Source organism: Centruroides sculpturatus, unplaced genomic scaffold (assembly GCF_000671375.1).
Source record: "Centruroides sculpturatus isolate CEXI.00-Female unplaced genomic scaffold, Cexi_2.0 scaffold1156, whole genome shotgun sequence".
Lineage (NCBI taxonomy): Eukaryota > Metazoa > Arthropoda > Arachnida > Scorpiones > Buthidae > Centruroides > Centruroides sculpturatus.
This window is the reverse complement of record NW_019385353.1, coordinates 188,854-214,639: the sequence shown is the minus strand read 5'-3', so window position 1 is coordinate 214,639 and position 25,786 is coordinate 188,854.

Sequence of the window (25,786 nt, the reverse complement as noted above, 5' to 3'; positions counted from 1 at the left end):
AATGTATGTGAATAACGTTTTAAAAATTGCTAATTTATGAAAAATTAAAAACATTCGTTTATACAGTTTTATATTCTTATAAAACGCCATTTCAGCTTTATTAAATATAAAAATTATATTTAAATATATATATATAAATTTTGTATATGTAAGTTTAAAAATATTAATTGGAAACGTCAATTCCAATATTATTACTACTATAATTCGAGTTGAAGTTTTAAAATAATACGAATACATTTATTATACTGTATTACAGATTAAAATTATATATAAGTAATTAACTTAGAAATGATACTGATAAGTAAATTATAATTAATTACTATTGTAATTATATAATATATCAAAATATTTAATATTTTATTAAATTAAATAATTTGCTTTAGAGTTGTTTACAAACGAAAGATTGCTTCAATCAAATAATTTTCCTTGTTATATATTTTAGAGATTAATTACGTATGAAAATAATTGGAACTACAAATGCAATATGGGATAGTTCTTTTTCAATTAATTAAAATAGTTTCGTTCAAACTGTAAATATATAATAGATTACAGAAAGAATGATGGAATTAAAATCGATTTTTGCATCTGAACGTATAATTTTTTAAATATAATTACTATTAATTATAACAGAATTCATTTCCCAAATATATAAAGTCCATGTGTTTGTTCATGGTCTTCCTAGAAGAACAAATAGAGAAAGAAATAATAGAAAACTCCGTTCTCTACAATTGAAATTTGTACAATTCTTGGCAAGAGTTATCTAATTTGAAGGGTATATAAATAAATAAAAATTGTAATTTTTCAGTAAAAGAAATGATGGTTAAAAAGATCAGAAAGACGAGTTCTTCTATTTCTATATACGTCACATTATTGTTTTATTAGCTGTAAAAGTAAATTATTTTTATGGCAACAATGCAATAAATTCTCAGTGTTTCGTCGTAACTTCATTTCATTCCTAACTCAGATAAATGAGTTTAGAAGAACGGTCATATTTCGTTTTAATATAATTGTCTGTTTTCCCTAAAAGATGAAAAACTTTAATAAATATGCGAGAGGAAATTAGTTTTCTTTTAATTAGCGTTGAAATAAGATTATTTTAAAAATACATATGTATATTTAAGGAATTAATTATAATCAGTCGTTACATAAAAAGAATATAAACATTTTATTGTATATAAATTAATATTTTTTAAATACACTAACATGAATAATGGGATGTTATATGAAATGAAAGAAATAATAGATTTCAGGTTATGAATCAAATTTCCATTTAAAAAATATATATTTTTTAAAATTTATTGTTGATAGTTTGCAGTAGTAAGAATTTTTAAATTTAATTTTTATTTTAAATTAATTATATGACAATTACATAAATAGAAATTACATTTAAAGTTTACGAAATTTGTAGTTTAATAACTTCAGAATTCGTTACTTTTATTGCTAATGTATTGTGTTTTTGAAGAAATTGCAGTTTTTCATAATAAAATATATGATTTAATTTTATACTAACGCAAATATTTTTATAAATTGTCTATTATAGACACGAGGCATGGACAAAATAAACAAATATTTATTTATTTATTAAGTAACATGTTTAGTGAAATACTGTAATTTTAATATTTTTAATTAGAAAACTCGTAACCATCAATACAGTGGCATACTATAATGAACATCATTACTATTAAACCATTTTTACAATTTTACAATAACGTATCGTATATTTATGAAACGTTATATCAAAGATGTAATACATCGATTTTTATGTATCCTTAAATGCATAGAAATAATGAATGAACAATCAGGTTGATAATCTTTAATTTTATTCTTTCCACTCTGTGGCATTTAGAGGTTTTTAATCATATCCATCACAGGTTCGCCCAGACACATAATGGGAACGGCAGAGTGATAAGGAACGGAGAGCGACATATCCGAGAAAGACTACCTATGATAAATTAATCATAAGTAGTCTCCAGAGCAATAGACCGATAGAGCATAGGTAGTCTTCAGAGCAGTAGAGAGATAGAGCATAGGTACTTGTAGTCTTCAGAGCAGTAGAGAGATAGAGCATAGGTACTTGTAGTCTTCAGAGCAGTAGAGAGATAGAGCATAGGTACTTGTAGTCTTCAGAGCAGTAGAGAGATAGAGCATAGGTACTTGTAGTCTTCAGAGCAGTAGAGAGATAGAGCATAGGTACTTGTAGTCTTCAGAGCAGTAGAGAGATAGAGCATAGGTACTTGTAGTCTTCAGAGCAGTAGAGAGATAGAGCATAGGTACTTGTAGTCTTCAGAGCAGTAGAGAGATAGAGCATAGGTACTTGTAGTCTTCAGAGCAGTAGAGAGATAGAGCATAGGTACTTGTAGTCTTCAGAGCAGTAGAGAGATAGAGCATAGGTACTTGTAGTCTTCAGAGCAGTAGAGAGATAGAGCATAGGTACTTGTAGTCTTCAGAGCAGTAGAGAGATAGAGCATAGGTACTTGTAGTCTTCAGAGCAGTAGAGAGATAGAGCATAGGTACTTGTAGTCTTCAGAGCAGTAGAGAGATAGAGCATAGGTACTTGTAGTCTTCAGAGCAGTAGAGAGATAGAGCATAGGTACTTGTAGTCTTCAGAGCAGTAGAGAGATAGAGCATAGGTACTTGTAGTCTTCAGAGCAGTAGAGAGATAGAGCATAGGTACTTGTAGTCTTCAGAGCAGTAGAGAGATAGAGCATAGGTACTTGTAGTCTTCAGAGCAGTAGAGAGATAGAGCATAGGTACTTGTAGTCTTCAGAGCAGTAGAGAGATAGAGCATAGGTACTTGTAGTCTTCAGAGCAGTAGAGAGATAGAGCATAGGTACTTGTAGTCTTCAGAGCAGTAGAGAGATAGAGCATAGGTACTTGTAGTCTTCAGAGCAGTAGAGAGATAGAGCATAGGTACTTGTAGTCTTCAGAGCAGTAGAGAGATAGAGCATAGGTACTTGTAGTCTTCAGAGCAGTAGAGAGATAGAGCATAGGTACTTGTAGTCTTCAGAGCAGTAGAGAGATAGAGCATAGGTACTTGTAGTCTTCAGAGCAGTAGAGAGATAGAGCATAGGTACTTGTAGTCTTCAGAGCAGTAGAGAGATAGAGCATAGGTACTTGTAGTCTTCAGAGCAGTAGAGAGATAGAGCATAGGTACTTGTAGTCTTCAGAGCAGTAGAGAGATAGAGCATAGGTACTTGTAGTCTTCAGAGCAGTAGAGAGATAGAGCATAGGTACTTGTAGTCTTCAGAGCAGTAGAGAGATAGAGCATAGGTACTTGTAGTCTTCAGAGCAGTAGAGAGATAGAGCATAGGTACTTGTAGTCTTCAGAGCAGTAGAGAGATAGAGCATAGGTACTTGTAGTCTTCAGAGCAGTAGAGAGATAGAGCATAGGTACTTGTAGTCTTCAGAGCAGTAGAGAGATAGAGCATAGGTACTTGTAGTCTTCAGAGCAGTAGAGAGATAGAGCATAGGTACTTGTAGTCTTCAGAGCAGTAGAGAGATAGAGCATAGGTACTTGTAGTCTTCAGAGCAGTAGAGAGATAGAGCATAGGTACTTGTAGTCTTCAGAGCAGTAGAGAGATAGAGCATAGGTACTTGTAGTCTTCAGAGCAGTAGAGAGATAGAGCANCTTCTATGATACTATTTTAGATGCGGGTTTTTGCGTTTTTGATTGCATTTTAATAGGGTACGTCAAGAGAATGTACACTAAGAAGAAATTTTTCGAAAAATTTCCCTCCCCACGGGGGAAGTGTTATAAATTTATAATAGATACATTTTGAGCCACAACAACCCGTGGCGGGGGGTCTGCTAGTTTATCGATAAATTCCGTAAAAATAGATAGATACATAATAGTGTTTTAAAGCCAAATATTTATTTGTATAAGGTACATTTGCACATATGTTTGTAGTTTTATGAATTAAAGACAGAAGCGTTAAATAATTTTTATTTAAAGGATGTTCCTGACCTAAAGGCTGTAAGATAGTCTACCGGAATTCTTGTAATTTTTCGGATTAAAGAGACATATATGTATGATAGATGTTATATGTTTTTTATCAAAGCAAGAATTGACATTTAGAGGGCATAAGGAATCTATTAAATCTAACAACAAAGGTAATTATATTGAACTTGTTTATTTATTAAGTAACATGTTTAGTGAAATACTGTAATTTTAATATTTTTAATTAGAAAACTCGTAACCATCAATACAGTGGCATACTATAATGAACATCATTACTATTAAACCATTTTTACAATTTTACAATAACGTATCGTATATTTATGAAACGTTATATCAAAGATGTAATACATCGATTTTTATGTATCCTTAAATGCATAGAAATAATGAATGAACAATCAGGTTGATAATCTTTAATTTTATTCTTTCCACTCTGTGGCATTTAGAGGTTTTTAATCATATCCATCACAGGTTCGCCCAGACACATAATGGGAACGGCAGAGTGATAAGGAACGGAGAGCGACATATCCGAGAAAGACTACCTATGATAAATTAATCATAAGTAGTCTCCAGAGCAATAGACCGATAGAGCATAGGTAGTCTTCAGAGCAGTAGAGAGATAGAGCATAGGTACTTGTAGTCTTCAGAGCAGTAGAGAGATAGAGCATAGGTACTTGTAGTCTTCAGAGCAGTAGAGAGATAGAGCATAGGTACTTGTAGTCTTCAGAGCAGTAGAGAGATAGAGCATAGGTACTTGTAGTCTTCAGAGCAGTAGAGAGATAGAGCATAGGTACTTGTAGTCTTCAGAGCAGTAGAGAGATAGAGCATAGGTACTTGTAGTCTTCAGAGCAGTAGAGAGATAGAGCATAGGTACTTGTAGTCTTCAGAGCAGTAGAGAGATAGAGCATAGGTACTTGTAGTCTTCAGAGCAGTAGAGAGATAGAGCATAGGTACTTGTAGTCTTCAGAGCAGTAGAGAGATAGAGCATAGGTACTTGTAGTCTTCAGAGCAGTAGAGAGATAGAGCATAGGTACTTGTAGTCTTCAGAGCAGTAGAGAGATAGAGCATAGGTACTTGTAGTCTTCAGAGCAGTAGAGAGATAGAGCATAGGTACTTGTAGTCTTCAGAGTAGTAGAGCGATTGCTCCGAGTCTCCGGAGCAGTAGACTGATATCTTACAACCTTGACCATCTGGCTGTCTGGGTTGATTGACAATCACAAATGTGCCGAATCGTGTTTTTACGTGTTAGAACTTTCTTAGAACTTTAAGTATTATTAAATATTAAAATATTAAAAATTTACTTAAAATGTATTAATTATAAATATAAATACTAAAGTTTGTAAGATTTACTATTTTATTTTAAAACTTTCCCGGCTCTGTTATATATAACAAAAGGAAAGTATGGCGATCGGTCAAAAAATGACTCCGCAAGATTTTTACATTTTTGTACTCAAGGGACCTTAGAACGTCGAGAAATGCAAAATATTCGGGTTTTTTTCCTGTATGTATAGATGTTAGCGTGTGTATGTGGGGGACAGGATATTGTTTACTCTTTTTCAAGCTTAATAACTTCTATGCTTTTTGCCAAAAATGTGTGAACTTTTTCAGGGAGTGTTCTATATTATGGGAATTGATGCTATTAAATTTTGGTGATTAAAGGTCAATCGGGTGGGGAGATAAAGGTGTGTGTCATACCTCGAGTAGGATCGGTCATAATGACGAGTTTTCTCGTTATTAGCATATACAATTTTTTTACAAAACTCATCCCTACCCTCAAAATGAAGCTTCTTATCATTTTATAATAATTAAAATAGTAAAAGATTTTAATAATAAAATATCATAATAGATGGCGCCACACACACCGTTTAAATGTTGCAAGGAAAGTTAAGCAACTCGTTTTTGGCTTTTTTATTAAAATTTTGAAAGAAATTTAGAATCCAATTGAATTAAATAAACATAGTAAGTGAAAATTACTTTTATTTATTTCGTTTAACACAAAATTCGCTTTAAACGAAGTAAATTCTGTGTTAATTAGCAAATAAAACTATTAAACCTAATTAATATGGTCTGTAATTCTTATATTTATGCCAAATATATGTCTTATATATACTTCTTTGTTAGTAAATTGCACAACCAAACACATCATTGCATCATTAAAGAATAAAATGCATTCAGTTCTGAAGTGAGTTTTTGAGAATTGCCTTTTGCATCAGGAATACACAGCCCAAAGTTTCTCTTAGGAGTATGAGACCGTGACAGGAAACAGTCGACTAGATGTGTCCATCTTTGTTTGATAAGTAATTAATCATCATTCAGTAGGGAAGATTCTTCTTCATTTGTTTCATCATCAAAAAGCGTTAGCTTACTTTTAGCACAGATTTTCGAAGGACATTATCTTTAGAATTACATCCAGTCGCAGCAAAATCAAAGTTATCATCTTCTCCAAGAGAAACTAATAGCTTTGTAACTTTATCATAGTCCTTTCATAGCCATCATAATGCGTTTAGCAAATTGTAATTTTACATCAGAAGATTTTTCTGCTTTTGTACAGCTCATAGAACCAACAAAAAAGGAAACTGTAATATTATGTAATATGGTGTTATACATTACATCAAAATCCTAAAACTTGAAAAAACAGAAGATGATTCATAGCCTGCAACATCCGATAAAAGACGTCCTCAAATGAGAATACAAAAAGGTTCAGTGCTGTTGTTTCCAATGCAAGGAAATGGCATTAAATTGAAATTTGCTCATAGTTATTGGTAGCTCCTGTTAACGTTCGAGGTCTAAGAAAGGAGAAGTAAAAATTTAAGACGCAATTCCAAGAAAAAAAGCAAAAATGAAATGCAATAAAATTTCAATTATATTTTTTTATATTCTTGAGTGTGTTTGTGGATGCATTTATAAGTAAGCTTAATATATTTATGAATTCTATTTTATTTATTTTTCTTCGGCTTGTTGGGTGATAGTGAATTCTATTTTACTGTGAGAAGTGGCGATCGCATTTCTTTGAATAACTATTGAACGTAGAAACGTTCAATAGTTATTCATGTTAAAATGCTATCTCTATAAATTTTAAGTTTATTTATTTAAAGTGTTGGCAATCGAAAGCCAAAGTATAGTAGATTTAAACAGTAATTCACGCTCTAACTCAATGTAACTTTTCTAAATATATAAAATTGCTTGTCCTGACTGACTGACCCACTCATTCACTCACTGATTCATCATCGCTTATCCTAAAGAGACCACTTAACCTAAAGGGGTGAAATTTGGTAGACAGTTAGGATACATCGTGGAAACGCACACTAAGAAGGAATTTTTCGAAATTCCCCCGCGGGCGGGAGAAGGAGATGATTTAGTCTTCGTCGACTACTTAGGTGAATTAAATTAATAACATTTCAGACATTGTTATGAATATTTTTATCTATTTCGATTTTTAAAATGTTTGAACCGTTTTAGATTCGAATTTGTTATTGCATATTGATTCGATTATAGAACGATTGTAAACGTTCCAGAAAATTGATCAAATTGAAAATAGTTCGTTTGATTCTCGGCAATTCTCATCATTCTCAGCGGTAGGTGTTATATAACAATTACTATGGTTATTGAAATATTGAATGTAAATGGGGTTTGCTTGCAAAACTTCCGCAGAAGAAGTCGCGGGTAACAGCTAGTCTTTTTATATTTCAATTGGCGAAAAATTACATGACCGTGTTTTTTATTTTATTATGTTGTTAAAAAATGTTGTAATTATAAGAAACAATAATCAATTGAAAGAATTTACACATCATTTATCCAAAATTTTTTAAATCATACGAACAAAAGAGGGGGTAGAGTTAGATTTTATTTTTATTTCGTTACATATGAATAGGGAATTCGATCCCGGTCCTTATTTCTAATCCCGGGATTTCGGGATTATACTTATTCGATCCCGGGATCCCGGGATTATTTCGGTATTGAGGGTTAATAAAAAATAAGAAATTCTTACAGAAATTAAAAATCAAAATTTAGACAAAAATCAACGTATTTTACGGTATACACCTAGTTAATTTAATCACTCTAATTAATCAGACTTACAGTCAGACTAACCAGACTTAAAATCACTGTCTTCATGTTAAATTTATTCTTTTTTAAGCATCACTGAGATCTCTTTAAACTCACATAAATTGAAAAAACTTTTATGTAACAAACTATGCAAATAAACGTTGAAAATTCACAAAAATCTCTCTTAACATCGACTAAATAGACTACTTTCATATAACAACCTAGTAAGTAGGTAGTAAAGTAAGTTTCTTAGGAAAAAGTATTTAAAAATAATATTAATCAGTCACATTTTTCTTAAATATAAAGAAAACTAATTTAATAGGAACATTCTAATTTGAATTGCGAAAATATGATCTGAGAAATAACAACGCATCTAGTGTCTCATCACCAAGTCTGCTTCTCAATTTGTTGCACATATATGCAGCTGCAGAGAAAACGCGTTTAGGTTGATGGAAGTTGGAGGAATCGTTAGTAAATACTTATAAGCTTCGAGGACACGGGGAGGATGGAAGAAAACAGTCCGGTCGACACGGATCGGGATTGTAGGAGTAAAGGCTATAATCCCGATTGTTTCGATCATTGTAAGCATGTTTTTCAAAAAATAAACGCGTTAATTTTGTAAATTCGGTCTCTGTGTGAGTCTCTCAGCGTTCAGCAAACCACTACCCCGAAACGTAAAAAGACTTTCTCGCATCATCCTGACAGATCGCGGACAAGGCGAGGGTCATAACCTTTTCACCTAAGGTCGACCCCCCCAAAGCGAGTAGCGTCAGGTCTATATTAACCACACTGGCAAAACAAGATGGCTGACACATTGACAGGTAAAACGCACTGAGTAGTGCTCTCGACTGCGCCAGAAAATCGATTGGCGCCCGCGAAAATTCAAAAATACAAAAATGAAGTATATTACCAAGTAACCCAGTGAGAACTGCTTGCCTATCATTTTAGTTGAAAATACAAGAAGTTTTATTCCAAGCAAGCATCGCAAGCCCGCTAGGTTAATTTCTGCTGCTTGCTTGGAATAAAATTTCTTGTATTTTATATTAAAATGATAGGCAAGCAATTCTGTTAAAAGCACTGGCACTGAACGTTTCGCTTCATGCAGTCTATTTTGCAATTTTTTTTAAAATGATGTCAATCCCGAAAATCTCGGGATTAGGAAAACTTAATCCCGAAAATTTTGGGACTGAAAAGTGGTCGGGATCCCGGGATCCCGATTTTCGAGATCCCGGGATCAAATCCTCTACATGTGAATTAAAAGACATTAATGTCATAATTATAGAACATTGGTAAGATATCCCGATTTAGTTTAATTTGATATGAATAAAATATTTATATAAAAATACTTTTATAAGTAGAAAATTCGTATTAAGCCGTTAATCCGGCATTTGCAAACAAGTAGTATTTATTTCTAGCATTGATTTGGTTGTAAATGACGAATATTTTTCTATTTTCAATTTTTGATGTAGAGGTGATATGAATAATCACGAAATTCAATATAAATGTAATTTCCTATAATAAACCTATCTATAATACCCATTATCAGAATTTACGTCATGAATACAAGGACAAACTACAAAACGGGAAATCGAACCAGCAATTATTTATTGACATGGTCACAATGCCAGGCTGTAATATTTCATCATATTTTTTATGTATTTAATTTAAAATATGTGTTCGCCACCTCAAACTAGTAGTGGCTTGCCCCTATATATCATACTTTTTCTTTAAGAATTGAGTTGTGCCGGTCATCTATTTACTGCTTTCAAGGAAAAAGTTTTGAATTTGAATAACATAGCTATTATTTATATCTGAAGTTCTCATAGAGTTAATCTGGTCCTCTTGGCCCTATGGTTTCTATATCTGGTCTCATCTTTCATCTATCTAATTCCTTTCTTGAGATTAAGGAAAGACAGACGGACAGACGACAGTAAGAATTTGTCTACAATTTTTCAAATTGCAGCCCAAAAATTATAAAGTTATAGAATAGTAAAATTGAATTTAAAATATATAACGCCGTTCTCGAGATTTAGAAATTTATACGGAATTCGGAATTCGTCTTTGAAATAAGTTTTAAGGAATTATTCCGATCTCGTATTACTCTCTTCCTTCGTAATCGTCCAGATGAATAATTTGAAATATTTTATTATTATTATTATTACAGTATTATTATATTTTTTTATTTCAATAAAATGTTTTTGGTAGTTATTAAAATTATCTCATTTGTTTAACAGAATGTTCTGACCAGGAGATTAACAATAATGGCCCAGAAATTTTATAACCGACACGATAATTGAATTGTAAATAAAAGCATCTGGTTTAATTGTAATCTTAAGTCTTCAACCGTTTGAATATTGGAATTGAAACATTTAAAACAAATTTAAAGTATTTTATTATATTATTTCTGATCCAAACAATAACATAGCTATTATTTATATCTGAAGTTCTCATAGAGTTAATCTCTATGAGAACTTCAGATATATCTGAATATATCTTAATGAATAATTCTGTTGATTCGTCCCGTTTACAACGTTTATCAAAGGAATGATATTCGTTTTTATGTAAAATTTGCGATGAGCAAAACGATGAGACGTCTTCCATTTGAATTAATACGCAATTCAAACTTGCTGTCAAGATCTCTAAACTGTTCTAGACGATCTCTAAACTGTCGTCTAAACGTAGTCTCTGCAATCGACCCTACAAGTCTACAATTCTTTCAAATTGCAGCCTAACCATCCATTGTAACAACACCGATAAAGAGAAACGGAAGAAAATAAAACAAAACGAACAAGGAATTACTGTGAATGCCCTTTCATCCTCGCGGTCATACTTATATGTATTACAAGAAACCGGTTTAGAGGTTTGAAAACTTTCACTGGCGTATATATACGCCGGCGTTTTCATTTTATTTTTCTTTAATTAAAACTATACATTATAGACATATGCAGAATATGCCATCGTTTTCTTTTGTTTATATTTTACTTAGTTATTTTTTATTCATCTTCTATTTTTAAATAAATTCGTCATTTTCGATTTTTTAAATAAACATACTACTTAGATGGAAGTGTGTCACCTTCAGTATTGATTTTAAATGGTTTTTTTTTGTTGCTGTCGAAACCGTGTTGTTATTTATATATTGTTATTTACATTTATATATAATGTTTTTTTTTCTTTGTTTCTTTAATTTTTTTGATAATTTTTATAATATTAGAGATTTATTTAGTTCATTACATATTTCTATTATTCTTTTCATGATTTCTGATAATTGTTTTTTTTTAACGCCTGTTTCAACTCTCCCCGGCGTATTTTTACGCCAGCGTTTTTAATTTTATTTTTCTTGAGAACTCTACATTCTAGAGGTAAGCAGAATATGCCATCCTTGTCTTTTGTTCTTATTTTACATAGTTATTTTTTATTCATTTTTTTATTTTCAAATAAATTAGTCATTGTAGATTTTTTAAATAAACACACCACTTAGATAGATGGATCATGTTTAGATTACAATGTAAATTTAAATTACAGTGTAATTGTTATATTTTCCCTGAGAAAATGTTTCTAAGACTAAACAATGTGTTTTGTCAGATTATATAATTAAAAAAAATTACAATCCAATTAAATTTATTTGCCCTAATTAATGTAAATTATTTTTATTATTTTGTTAGTTTTTGTACTAATTTATGCTCTTATATTTTTGTTATTCATCGCTTTTTGTATTTTTTTACATTTTTATTCATCTTTGTTAATTAATTTACAAAATATAATAGTAAGAAATATTGTAAACAAAAACACGTGTTTCTGCCATGACATGACCGCAGAAATCCCTGCAGCATGTGACGCCATTCTATTTCCTGTGACTTTCCTATGACGTAGAAGCTATCTAAGAAATAAAAATAATCTAATATATTAAATGTTTTTCATTATATAAAAGCATTATTTCAGTAAATAAATTCAGTTTTCATTGTTTACTTATTTACCATTAATTAAATTTAAATATATTAAAATAATGAAATTATTATTATTATTATTATAAAATTCATCAGAGTTATCATAATAAAAAATATAGATAATACTCTCTAATTATTATTGTGTAATATTTAATAAGTTAATTTATTTCTTTTCGTAATATATAAAATATTATTTGTGTATGTAAAGATAGTTTTTATTGTGATCTCCAGATGGCACCAAGGTAAATGTGAAAACTCTCTCTGGCGTATTTTTACGCCTGCAAGAGTTTCAAACCTTTACATTGGCTCAAACTTTCACATACGGCGTTATTAAGCTTCAATTAGGGTAAATAAAATCAAGCCCCTCACATACACACTAATATTCATATATACAGGGAAAAAAACAATTTTTTTTGCATTTTTCGGAGTTTCAAAATGTCCCAAAAATTAAAAATCTTCGGAGTCATTTTATGGCCAGTCGCCACACTTTTCTCTCATATATAACAGAACGCGGCCGGATGGCCGAGCGGTCAAGGTGGCAGCCTACCACTTTGGGGGACCCGGGTTCGAATTCGAACGGGTCGAAAAATCCCCAGGAATTTTTTGGGGGTGGTCCGTCCGGATATGTCGGGCCCCGTCCCTCACCACTCAGCAGCCCCATTGTGGGCCTGGCCGAACCCATAATGGGTTTGCAAAAAGAGGCCCTCTTAGTGNTTATTTCAATAAATAAATTCATTTCTCATCGCTTAGATTTTTACCATTAATTAAATTCAAGTATATTAAAATAATGAAATTATTATTATTATTATTATAAAATTCATCAGAGTTATCATAATAAAAAATATAGATAATACTCTCTAATTATTATTGTGTAATATTTAATAAGTTAATTTATTTCTTTTCGTAATATATAAAATATTATTTGTGTATGTAAAGATAGTTTTTATTGTGATCTCCAGATGGCACCAAGGTAAATGTGAAAACTCTCTCTGGCGTATTTTTACGCCTGCAAGAGTTTCAAACCTTTACATTGGCTCAAACTTTCACATACGGCGTTATTAAGCTTCAATTAGGGTAAATAAAATCAAGCCCCTCACATACACACTAATATTCATATATACAGGGAAAAAAACAATTTTTTTTGCATTTTTCGGAGTTTCAAAATGTCCCAAAAATTAAAAATCTTCGGAGTCATTTTATGGCCAGTCGCCACACTTTTCTCTCATATATAACAGAACGCGGCCGGATGGCCGANCACATACACACTAATATTCATATATACAGGGAAAAAAACAATTTTTTTTGCATTTTTCGGAGTTTCAAAATGTCCCAAAAATTAAAAATCTTCGGAGTCATTTTATGGCCAGTCGCCACACTTTTCTCTCATATATAACAGAACGCGGCCGGATGGCCGAGCGGTCAAGGTGGCAGCCTACCACTTTGGGGGACCCGGGTTCGAATTCGAACGGGTCGAAAAATCCCCAGGAATTTTTTGGGGGTGGTCCGTCCGGATATGTCGGGCCCCGTCCCTCACCACTCAGCAGCCCCATTGTGGGCCTGGCCGAACCCATAATGGGTTTGCAAAAAGAGGCCCTCTTAGTGCCCACAGGGCGGAAAGAGTTAAAAAAAAAATATATATATATATATACAGTAGAGCGTCGTTTATCCGAATCAATTGGGGACTGGGGTTTGGATAACTTATTTTTCAGATAACCAATTATGTACGGAAAAATATATTAATTTATCCCGTGTTGAAATTTTTCTCCGTTGTGTGTCGCTTCGCGTTGAATTTTCGTCGATGTTAAGCATAACGAAGACTATTGTATCGTTAAAAATTATTTTTTTATTTTTGTACAAACAAAATAAATATATTGAAAAATATAAAAACAATAAAAAATTATACTTCAAAAGTTAATTTAGTATCAAAAACGTAAAATATTTGAGTAGCCGAAGACATAGCCAAAGATTACAGCGCCACAGCACTGGCGAAAATTTAAATTTGTCGACTGGAATTCCTTCGGATAACCGACCTTCGGATAAACAACGCTCTACTGTTTTAATATTCGGCTGCGAATGGTACAGTTCCTTAGAGTTAATATTAAGGAAAAAATGATATCTTAAATATTTTAAGATATTATATGGCTGATTTAATTGCTTACTACTTGATGGATGAACTTGTATTATTGCGTATCTTTCAAGTACCGCGATAAACGTAACAATGGAAGGCTGATATAACCAAACACATTTTATGCTTTTCGCTTTAGTGTTCGTTATATTGTAGTATTTGATTTATATAACTACAAAGGCAGTTATATAACGTTAAAGGTAGTTATATAGTTACGTAGGAGTATATCACATCGAGTGACCAATCTAAGACATTTTTAAAATTTTTTATTTTTANTCTTTTTGTAATGTATAAAATAATATTTGTGTATCTGAAGATAGTTACTATTGTGTTTCCCAGATGGCACCAATGTAAAGTTTAACAATCACCCCTGCGTATACAGTATTTACAGGGCGAGTTTCAGATATCTTCATCCGCTCAAACTTGTACATACGGCGTTATTAAGCTTCAATTAGGGTGAACAAAATCAAGCCCCTCACATACACACTAATATTTATATATACAGGAGAAAAAAACAAATTTTTTTCCATTTTTTGGAGTTTCAAAGTGTCTCAAAAATAAATCTTGGGAGTCATTTTTTGACTAATCGCCACACCTCTCTCATATATTACAGAGCTGGGAAAGTAAAAATGAACAAGATTTAAATTTGTTTAAACATGATCTTTATATAACAGAATTAAAAACATTACAAATGTTTGTCATTTAATATCTTACACATACAAATATAGAAATATATTTTTTGTATAACAATATTTACAAGGCTTTGTAATCTTTCATTAAAATAACAACTCTATATAAACAATAATGTAACAATAAGATTATTAAACATTAAGTACAGACACTTCTCGTTTTTGAATTCCTAAATCCACAGTTTAACTCTTTAAACTTTACCACAAAACAATGTTTCTAAATAGATCTTCGATCCTGGCTGAAAATTATATAAGAGAAAATATTTGGTCCATACTTAGCAAAGCTTTAATATCTTTTTTAAGTGAGAAAACTTTAAATGTTTCACACTACATAAGTGATTCATATCACTTTTTGTCAATTCAGAAAAATTACTGAAGCTAACAGTTGCATTAATTAGTAATAATTTAGTGACATTTTGTTCATTTTTTAGAGTAAATTAATTTATAACAGCTTGAAAGGTTTCTCTGTTAGAATGTTCACAATTCAAAAGAGTTAAGTATATATTTTGAAATTCTAATGTATTATCAAAGTATATATTCAAATTAAGAACAAACTTGCTGTAAAGAACTTATCAAACAGAAACTTCTGGCAAATGGTTAAAATAGATTTAAAATAATAATCCAGGACATTAAAGTTTATTAAAATCACCAAAACAATATTTCCTTTTTTTCAAACCAGAAACTCATCTAAAACACTCTGAAGTTCCACCTTTTATTTGAGGTGTGACCTCAATTAATTATGTAAGAGACAAAATGTCCACTGGTGATTGGATAATAAATAAATTACACGTAAAATTTATTTATTATTCAATAATAAATAGAAATATAGTTAAAATAGAATTTATTAGACTTGAATATGCATTTAGGGTGTTTCCACCCCTCATAAGTCCGTTCTTTTATAAATATCTGTTAACGTAATTAACATTACAACAATATATCCAACTGTACAATGTTTAAATTCTTAAATATATTACATAATTAAATTCAAAAATCAATAATCACCTGGAACAAATTCAATCAGCTAATCAACAAACTTACCAACAACTTGGTAAGTTTGTTGTAGCATTTGGTTATTTATTAAAATAAATATATGTAGTTGGATAGTGCTATATGCTAACTAAATTCAATAATTTATAATGAAAATGTTGTAAAAGTTATATTAAGAAAATAAAATAATTGTGTACATATCGTGCTAAACCTCAACTCTTACACGAACTGTGAAGAAATACTCCTCAGTTCTTATATAAACTCTATTCAATTCGATGAAGTTATAGCAGCAGTCATATTATCATAGCTTCATTTATTCCGAAATAGATGAAATGATTATTTAAGATTTATAAATGTGTAAACTTAGTAACAATAGTTTGTTCTTAAATATGTTATATAACAAACAATCTAATATATAAAATCGTCTAGAGAGGCGTAGCTAGTTTATGCAGTTGCATTCACTACAGCTAAATAGCTTTGACAATAAAATATGAAAGTGTCATTTTAATGTTCAAACAATCGTTAACGTTAATGTACTGTACATAAATCCCCTCAAACTTGATTAAATTAATCGATAAACTAATTTTACTCCTTATACCATTATTTGGAAAATATAACGTGCATAAACTCAATTAATGTTATCTTATTATTAATTAATTCAGCTACTAACGGATTTTAAACTTATTACTCTTTAATATTTATTAGTATAAAAAATAAATCCCTGTCATATTGTATCATTGTGTAATATTGACAAAATTTAACGTAAGATTATCATTATATTAAAAGCTCAAAAAACAAAAATCCAGCAACTAGTTGCGTAACTTTTTCGCCTGGTATGAGATTTTATTTAAAAAATAACTTTTATATTATTAATCATAATAAATAAAATTGTGTGTGGTATCATCTGTTATGATATTTTGCTATAAAAAACTTTTTATATTATTAATTATTATAAAATGGTAAAAAGCTTAATTATTAGGGAGGTGACTAGTTTAATTTTTTTTAAAAAAACCAAATGCTAATAATGAGTAAAATCTTTATCAGATCCGATCCCTCTCGAGATATGACTCCTGACCACCCGCTATCACCTCGACCTTTAACTACGAATATTTGATATCATAGATGCCCCATGTCAAATTTCGTTTCTTAATCTTTGCCTCATTCTGTGATATTATTTAAACGAAATTGGCGCCAACAGACACATCAACGGAATTTTTTCCTCTTATTCGACTTTTTGAGATACAAGGATTCCAAAACTGGAGATTTGCAAAAATTCAAAGGGTCAAAAATGAAATGGAAATATCAACTTAAAAAACATTATGGTCATCAACCGTGACGAATTTAAAGATCTCTACACAAACCGGAATTTAGAAGTCCAATGACGTATTGCTGAAATTATGTTTATAATTACGAGAAACATAAATACATAAATATATACACATTATATTTGGAAAGTGGACATTTGCCGTACATGCTAAATCTGTTTTGTGCTAATAAATATTAAAGTATAAATTTAAAAGCCATCAGAAGTTGAAATAATTAGGTAACAAGAATTTAATTTATCTTCGTTATATTTTACGAATAGGGAAGATAAAAATTAATTTATCGACACACGTAATCAAGTCTGATAAGATTTATATACCATTAACGTGAACGATCTCTTTGATTGTTGCAATTGAGGTGGACAAGGAAGATAGGCAATAAAAGCTATAAATAACGTAGATAAGAAACATAATTAAAGAATGTTTTTCACTTTTGCAAAACTATGATTTAAGCTTAAAGTATATTAGAACGTTTTGAGAAATTTTGGAAAAAACAGCATCAGTTTATTTATTATTCTGACATGTTCATCAAAACACACGCAGATATCGCGATCACATTCAAATTGTTAGCACTTTTTCGCGTGTCTTTGAAAACACATCCGATTTTTTAAGCATAAAATGTTATTTTTTAGAGACTAGCCGAATGAAATATTAATCAGAGAGAGATGTGGAAAATATTGATTACAAGACGAATACAGTAAATATTTCATGAATTGAAATTGTTTTAATTAAACAATTTGAATTTCATTATAAAAGTACAAAAAAGAAAAAAAAAATATTACATTTATAAATCTACATAAAATCATAAATATAACAATAAAAACATATTTAAATATGCAATTGAACCTAAGCTTTTAAAATTGTTATATATTCGAAGATCATAAGTAAAGTAAATAAGACTTATTAAACCAGAATAATAAGTCTTATTTATTAACAGGTCCAAGTAGATAATACAGAAACAAAAAAGTAAAACATTAAGGACATAGAGGTATAAAGAATTAATCATAAGTAAAGTTTTATTGCTTTTCTCGATATTCTTGAATGAACAAGAATTATGAAGTAATCATTTATTTAAGATTAATTTGCAATACACATGTAAATTAAATTAATGAGTTTTGCATAAAAAATAGTCGAATTTAAATATTTAGGGCATTTCATTATATGGCAGAAAACGTATTTTTTAACATAACCAGTAATTTATAATGTTGATATTAATGTCCAAAAATTTTCAATACTTGAAATTTCAAATACTGAAGCAATGAATATTTTCAAAAAATATGTATATGAAAAACAAAAATAATTTATCCATTTTAAAATAAAACTCAAGCTAGAAATTTATGTAAATTATAATTTTTCTCTATTTTAATAGAAATTCGCTTCAAAAACTACAGTCCAACCTCTATTCAACCCTTAAATGATTCGCGCCATCGTCTTGAAGCTCCAACGAATACTTACGAACTTGATTTTCTTCAATAAATATTTAATAGAGAACTCTTCAACATCTGTGAATGCAAAATGTACGATTTTGCATTGCAAATGGCATTATGACTTGCAGATTTGAAACTAAACTTGCATCTAAATGTCATTGCTGCATGTAACTCTTCTTTTTTGGGGAGGGTAGTTTTTCAGTTTAATAGTAAACTCGAGATAGTGCCAATTTTAAGGATGAAAAAATGTTGTTAAATCGGAGTTTTCTTATCAATGACCGAGTGGATAAAACCACTGAAAACTGGTAGTTAGTTGGGGGGTTGTGCCTGACTAACGCAACGGGTTAGCCGCATGGAATTTTTCGATTTTTCTTATTGTCTCATATCTAACTAGGGATCAGTTTCATAAATAAAGTTTTCTAGGAGGCATCCTCCTTGGCAGATCGCTTACATGTTACGTTACCCATCAATCTAAGTAACTAAGCCAAACCTAGATCGAAATTTGATTGTATTTGAAACGATTGCTAGTTACCTATAATAGCAATATTAAAAATTCGTATAGAAAGGTTTTTCGTTTTTCATGACTGTTTATATATATGTTACCGCTAAAGCTCGAAATCCGTTAATGTGTACATTACCTAGCTAATCTGCAGATTAACTAGGGTGATCCGTTAAAGCTGCGAAAATTGTTCAATTTCTCAAATTACCTAGGTAATTTGCAGAGTATCTAGGTAATCTGCACATTAACGGCTTCCGTATCGTTAAAGTTCAAAAGTTTGTTTCTTTCACTTCCTTTCCCCACTCCTTCTTTTTACGTAGATAAATTTAAATCCTAGAATGCAAGCAAGCACCGAATTGGTGAGTAAAATCAAGAAAAGATTCTTCGCAAACCTCTTTAGCGAAGATTTAAAATATAATACGTAGTGTTTTAATAACAAACCAAAGTATGATTCCATAATTGAAGATGTAAAGCAAATAAAAGTTTCCAAGAAGAAAGAATCATCTCGAGATTATCAAATAATTCAAAGGTGTGATGTGTTGACTGTACGAGGCTGTGAAAAACTCATTGAGCCGTTGTCAGATGCGCGAGAAAGGTTTGAAAAAGTTTGTCCATGCCGGAGAATTGTTTGACATTCGATAAAAACTGAAGAAGACCTTGAAAAATTAGAAGATTCACAAGAGACTGTGATTATGAGATCACAGTCAAATCTTACTCAAGAGGACATTCCGTTATCCCCCGCTTCTACAGAATCACCTATAGAAATACAAGAATTTACCGATAGTAATCTTAAACTGCCTTCTATACCGTTGATTGATGATGCAGTCACGAAGAATATTCAGTTACCCTGCACCTCCAAGGAATCGCCTCTGCAAGTTGAAGAAGTCATCACTGAGTTACTCTCAACTTCAGCAGAATCGCCATCACAGTTTCGTACGGAGCCTGTAAAGAGCACTATACAAGACATAGTCTGTATTGTTTGCTCAAAAGCAGCATCAAGTGCTCACAAGTGTAAATCGTGTAATATGTTTGTTCACGCAGTTTGTGGTGAAGTAGATCCTAAAGAGGAAGGGTATGGTAAGAATGTATTGTGCATCATCTGTAAAAAGAATATGGATCAGAAAATACAGCGTGATGAAGCCAAGAAATGTTTAGAAAAGCAAGCAAAGAAAATGTTAGCAGTTTCTAATGCAAAGCACCCAAACGTCGATGAAGGTTTCGCTGTGAGAATTAAAGTACCCGAAGAAGACAGAGCAAAAACTGATGCACGTTCAATTTTAGCTGTGGTTCTTAGTAAAACAGAGGATGGCTTTTATAAACTTGATACTAAAACAGGTATTTTAAAACAATTGTATGCAAAATCTGAATTCAGTGTTTGCAAAGAGAGATTTTTAACGAAAGAAGATGGATGTCCCTGCTGTAGAAATATCTTTACGTCAAACAGCAATAAAACAATCCCTTGGTACTGGGCAGGGTTTCAGAAAATGTGACTGCAAATCTAAATGTACCACAAATAGGCGTGCTTGTCGCAAAAACCAATTGCTACGTAATTCAAAGTGTCACCAATCTTTAGATTGCACTAATAAGTAAGTACAATTTTATCATATGTTTTGCAAATTCATTTCCCTAATTGTAGTAATATTTTAAACCGTTTGATTTTTGTATTAAAGTTTTTTTAATTGATTGATGATTGATTCAATCAACTAATTTGTTGATTGTATTAACTTGATTCTTTAGATATTGAAAATTAAATAAATAACATTATGTTAATTTAAGCGTACAGAAACGTTGCTGTTGTTCCAGCAAAAATCTTATTTTCACTTTACCGAGTGCCTAGTAGGTAATTTGCAGATTACCTAGATAATCTGAACATTACCTAGGTAATTTGAGAAATTGAACAATTTTCGCAGCTTTAACGGATCACCCTAGTTAATCTGCAGATTAGCTAGGTAATGTACACATTAACGGATTTCGAGCTTTAGCGGTCACATATATATAAATTTGATTTTGAATGAAATAATTGATGAATGAAAATTCAAATTTTCATTCATCAATTACCAAACACAAATGACCAAAATCTGTTTTACTACGCAAGTTTTCCATTTATTGCTCAATTCTTCCACGGACTGAACTGGAATAGTCCACTGGAGCAGAACTGAGCAGATAAATATCAGATTTGCAATGTAAAAATGTTTTTGATCAATTGTGTTTGTTAAGAGATATAGTCTTACTTCGCGCTTCCAGTAGAGAAATTCATTAATTACTTAGATCGGAAATAGTTATGAATTGAAATTAAAAAAAAAAAAATGTACAATTAAATTTTGATTTAGTGTTACCATTGTTTCTCTTTAAACTTTGCACTAAATTGACTGAAAGACTAATAAACAATTAGCTTTAATTTAAAAAATATATAAAATACGAGGTAAAACTCAGCATATTCCGACCTCAGAGATGATTAATTTAAAACATTCAAACAACCATTTAAATCAAGAAAGGATTATTTTAATTCTTACACTTCGTCATACAATTATAAGCTATCTATCACTTTATTGATTGTAACTTATAATTGTATGATTGAAGAGGACAAGATGGATGGCTTTTCGGATAAGGATCAAATGGGTGATTGTGTCATAAACCTTATGGATGTTAGGATTATAGTGAAGAGATTTAAGTATAACGACAGGAACGGAAATAGTGAATATAAATTAGGAGGATGGTGAGAAGATCCCTGTTATCATGGTATTGAAATCCATCCATGTGTTTGGGATAATTAGTAGAAGCCAAATTATTCTAATGAGTGAGGATTTTGGCGACAGTCGATGTGAGCGTAATTGGCCACTTTGGTTGAGTCCTTGCCAGGTTTGTGAATGGAGTGAATGATAACGCGTTTTATTTCAGGTAGGAATTCGCCACTTCCCGTAGCTGGTTGTATAAGGCGAGGAATTGTTCTTGGGTCGTGGGGCTTAAAGTGCTCAGGCCCACGATCTTGATGCCGTTGTGGCCCAGAGACATGTTTTTACCTTTGTGGAAAACCCTACGTAAATCTTCAAGAGAAATAGCGTTTATACCAACGACAGGAGTTAGCAGGAATATGAAAGGAGAGATGGTTTGTAGAAGGGGGAAAGAGATACTTTGAGAGAACGGAAACAGCCTGAGCGAACAGATCATGTAATGAGGGATGAATCACAGGAGAGGATGTCTGAGATATAAGAGAAAGTAGAAATAGTCCAATAATTCTGGTTGGAGATTTTGTCAGCTTGATGATGGGAAGACATTTCCAGCCGGTCTGTGAGGGAGTTCATCATATGCAAATGTGATACTCTAGGTCTAGGAGATAGGCTGAGAGTTGCAGGTCAACGAGTCGTTGCCGACTCTTTCATCAACATCTGCCTCCAAATGCATGACTGATAAACCGGGATGGACAAGGGAAGTGCGGACGTCCAAGTCTTGTTGATCAGCTTCGTCCTGGTAAAAAAATTCTATGATTGACAACCAAAAGACCTATTAATGCTTCTCTCTACAGCTTAACCAAGCTTAAATCACTTTGTCGAAGATTTTTTCTAGTTTGCGGTAATTGAATATGACTACGTTCTCGGGTTCGTTGACAAAATCCGCACTTTCGGAGTTATACGTTCAGATTTTTTCCGATTGATAGGCTGAGAGTTGATAGCTCTAAGTACGCTAATAATAATTTAAACTAACAAACTGAATAAAAGTTATTTCAGCACGTTGAACGCTACAGACAATTATATCGTCATCTTCCTTGTTTGGATTAGTCACTAGTATAGTAGAGTATTGCCATCTTTTGAGCGGACACTAGCTTATTCCATACAATACGATACTATCGATATCTACGATATTGACGTTTGATATTATAAAATAGCGATATCTTTTATACACGATATTATATCGATACGATATCTAGTTTTAACACGCTTTAGGAAACAAAATCCCTTTCACTTATGTAAAAGAATCCTTCATAGCCTGTATTTAAAGTCAGTTTCTACGTAAGCCTTATCACTTCTTTTATATCCTTAGGAAATATTAAAAGTTTGGAGATTCAAAATTAACAGAAATTATATATAAATATATTTTGAATTCTTTAGACATTCATCATTCTGAAACCACATGATGCCGTACAGCACATTATTCTCATGCTGCTTGACAAGCATTACATTAACGTTACAATGGTCTTGGTGGTCCAGTATCTTGGCCTGCTGGATCACCCGATTTAAATCACTTGACTTTCTTTTACGGGAACATCTTAAAGGAAAGATATACCAGGATAAATTGTACCTACCACCCCAGAAAACATGCAGGAACGAATACAAAATTCTTGAAAAATATTCCAGAAGAAACACTTTTAACCTGTCACCGATCTTTTCTTGAACACGTAGAAAAATGTATCGAGGTTGAAAGCCATTTTTTAATATTTGTTAGATTAATTTCTTCATTACAATTGATTCGTTATGTTTTGGCAATAAAAAATTGGTTTTCATTTTGAAAAGAGAAATTTTGTTAACCTTCGTTTAAAATTGAAATGTTGTGAAAACTAAAAGTGATAAACAGAAAAACATTTCATACTTAAGTTATTTGTTGTTTCGCATAGAATCAAATGCTGTTTTCCTTCTTCAAAACAAACAAATGCTATTTTTAACATTTCTCCTCTGCAACACTGTTTTTGAGATATTTTACTATTTCACGTTGTATGACTCACCCTGTTTAATTAAATTTTTACTTCCAAATTATTTTATAAAATATATATCAATGTTTTAACTTCATGATATATCACAATACTGTAAATAAAATTTCTTATTCATTTTTCGTTAATTTATGTTTTCAAGTTTTGTCTACAAACATTTAAAAAAATTCTGTTGAAGTGTAATAAAATAACAAATGTAGAGAGCGATCCCTTACTTGAATATACGTTCTGCATTAAGCTTTAACCAGAAAAATATTCATTAAGAAGACATCTAAATAAAGAATAAGATGTGTATACAGTATTTATATAAAGTGTGTGAATAAAAGTTTATAAATTATATTCAATGTATTGTATTCCTTAAACATTACACGGTGTAAGTTTTTACAGTATTTGGGCTGAAATTTAAAATGTATAATTTTTATTTGATAAATCTAACACTAGAATATGACGAAACAATATGAAAAATGATTTTAATTTCGTCCACTAGATGGCGGCACTCTTCTAGATAGATACTAAACGAAACACCTAACACCGCTGAGATCGAGATAAATAGAGCTTCGTATAAGTCTTACAATATATTATAAGTGGAAAAAAGCGAATTTAGGGAGATAAAATAATAAATTTTTTCAGAATTATTGATAATTACTCCAAATTGATTTTTATTAATAATTTAATAAACTAAGATACAGTAGAGCCTCGATTATCCGACCCAATTGGGGACTGGGGTTGGTCAGATAATTGAAAAGTCGGATAACCGAAAAGTATGAAAAAATCCATTATTAGTGTAGTATATTATTATATCCCATGTAATTAGTATATTAGTATATCGCTATTAATCTACTTCGCGTTGAATTTTCATCGATGTTAAGCCTAACAAAAATTTTTTAAAATAATAATCATCGCTATTGTATCGTTAAAAATTAGAAAATTAAGCCTCGTTTAAATACTGGCTCCCTTTCATGGTCGAATGAGTGTTGCCAGCTAAAACACGTAAAAATAACATTAAAGTAGCCAAGAGATAGCCAAATATTGTAGCGCCACATCACTAGCGGACATTTGAAATTTGCCGACTAGGACGGTCGGTTAACCGAGGTGTCGGTTAATCGGGGGTCAGATAATCGAGGCTCTACTGTACATCTTTGACAAATGTCATATGCATTTTTCAAAATGAATGTCGTCATGGTGGAGTAACGATTGGAATCCCGTGATAGAATTTTCGTATTATGATTTTATTACGCCAGCTATGATTTTTTCAAAATATTATAATTTATTACTACGAGGTGATACAGTTTCTCGTCACATAGGCTACGTTAATCTTCGGGTAATTCCACAATCCAAAGTTGCACGATGTTAAATTATGAAACTAGGTAGGCATGTTGTTAATAAACGATTAATTGATTTTAGCAGTAACGATCTTAAATTAACAAAGTCAATTAAATTAACAAAGTCAATTAAATTAACAAAGTATTTTAGTTATCGGAAGTATTCGTAGTGTATAACTTTCCTCGCTAAACCGGCCATTAAACTTTCTTAACGTTGGCAAAAGCCTTTTTTTTTTTTTATCTTTCTCTCTCTCTTGCCTAATTTACATTAGTAGTTTCTGTGGCAAAAGCCGACGGCTTAAAGGAAAACAAATTCACAAATTGCCAAAATCGGAACACCATCAACAAAATAAAAACATTTTATTGTTTTCCTTATTAAAACCACCACTCTTTTCTATTGACCCGGTAAACTTAAATAATATTTTTTAAGAAACGTTACATATTTTATTTATTTTTACAAGTAAAAGAAAAGTCCCGAAGGACAGATGATGTCTACTCCCAAAATTAACAAATATACATAAAGACAACAATAATATAAAATTTAAAAATACACTACATTATACATTAAACACAATATACATTAAAACAAAAAAGTATAAAAGTTCTTCGAAAGAACTGCTTTTCTTTGATGTGCTTCTGACGTGTACTCACCGAAATATGCTAATAGAATAGCTAGTAGTTGTATCTGTAACTTGAAATAATGGCGTAAAATAAAGATGAAATGATAACAGCATATCTGTCACTGAGAATCTCAAAAAGTTTAAGGTTTT